General features: G+C 38.3%; 1 long non-coding RNA gene across 1 annotated transcript; it reads right to left on the minus strand.

Annotated features, from left to right (window-relative positions):
• On the minus strand, positions 1-968 carry LOC132099187 (uncharacterized). Its single transcript, XR_009423054.1, has 2 exons — positions 779-968; positions 1-371 (listed from the first exon to the last, which is right to left on the minus strand). It is a non-coding gene; the product is annotated as an uncharacterized LOC132099187 (long non-coding RNA).
• Positions 969-1673: the final 705 nt, after the last annotated feature.

Here is a 1673-nt window from a genome sequence, read left to right on the forward strand (position 1 = left end):
GGATATGGAAATTTTGGCAGATGACACCACTGCAGATTTTGTCGTCCTTTTCATCTTCCAAAAGGACAGTGGCATAGATGGTGCCTTCACCGGTAAAGTTACATGTCTCGTTCTGCGGCAGGTGAAGGTAACGGACCCGGGAGTCTGGTTTAAAAACCATCTTCACATCGGTGGAAATCTTCCCTGATACTGATTGTTCAGTTTTTGATGCTGTACCTTCTATCCCTGCTCCCACATTTATCACCATTTCTTCCAGCCTCATTGTATCCACTCCATAGAAAATACGAAGATGCTTCCCGGTTGCGTTGGCCACGTGGGTATTTGAGCGTGAAGTCTCGTTTCCCATGTTTTTTAATTGGAGCTGGGAAGATCTGAATTTTGAAAGAAAGAAACAACGTAATATTTACAGAACACTGAAGGGTTGTTTTGATTTAAATCTTTTCAATCTTGGCACTTTTTTTGTCATTCTGTGGCAGGATTTGCACTCTGTGCATAAAAGATATTTGTCTATATGAATTAGTGCTTGGGAATTCTGGCCTGTGATTGCTTCAGAGAAGAGTATATCATTTGTTATATTGTGATAACATCAGATCATCTGGCAATATACATTTTTAAATACAGGCTCCATGATAATTGACAAACCCAACCAACTAATCATCAAGTATAGAAGCAATTTAAAAAGTAAAGAGAAAAATAAAGAAACAGTCCTTATGCTGCTTTTACATACAGTATCAAATATCACTAGCTCTATAATCAAGAATGTCAAATATATACTTACTGCAGAGATGAGAGAAAATAACTGTTGTATATTTAGTTCAGGAGACAAATGTTTCCTAGTAGCAGTTGGTTCAACAGGTGACTGGCAGTCAGTGTGTGCAGTAATCCACAAAAATCAGATTCAAAACTTTATATAGGTAACAGAGAGCTAAAGAAAAGCCTTACGCCCACAGCAGATGACGAATTTTTCACTGATCTGTTGTAACCTGACAAAGTGCACACTTTGCATTTTCTCTTATTTCATGGGAGTGAAAGTAAGGCACGCCCTGATTTTGCTGAGTTAGATGTGTTCCTGGGTCAACATATTTTGTCCCAGGAACATGTCTCACTTGGTAAAATCAGGTTCTGCGAAAGTAAGATAGTTCCGAGAAATAGCAATGGCAACATGATACCATTGCACAATCATGTTACATAATTATGAAAAAGAAGGGTTCTTGACAAAAAGATTATTTTATGCTCAAATAAGAAAAATTACTGCTTTCAGGCCAGGCACACACTAGTCCTTCCAAAGGCTGTTTGTTTAGATATGAGGATAAAAAGGTTTTAACCTTTGAGTAGTATCATGTCATTCATGAGTTCAAGTAGATCAGAGATAGGTGAGGTTGATCAGAGTTGGAGCTAAAACCCTGCTTTATTGAAACGTAAAACTGTATGTACACTATAGACAGGACTATGAACATATGAACATCATTTATGCTATTGCAATGGACAGTAAAGTGGTAAGACAAAGGGGCTGTAGGGGATGATGCATTTTTTTAAGGCTTTGTGACCCCAAGATTAAAATAATCTCTGCAATTCTCCAGCTGTGATCCTTGGAGAGTCTTTGGCAACTCAAACTCTCCTCGCTGTGAATTAGGACCATAGAGACCTATTCCAGCCAGATTTTTCCTGCTGAA

Source organism: Carassius carassius, chromosome 22, assembly GCF_963082965.1.
Source record: "Carassius carassius chromosome 22, fCarCar2.1, whole genome shotgun sequence".
In the NCBI taxonomy this organism is placed as follows: domain Eukaryota; kingdom Metazoa; phylum Chordata; class Actinopteri; order Cypriniformes; family Cyprinidae; genus Carassius; species Carassius carassius.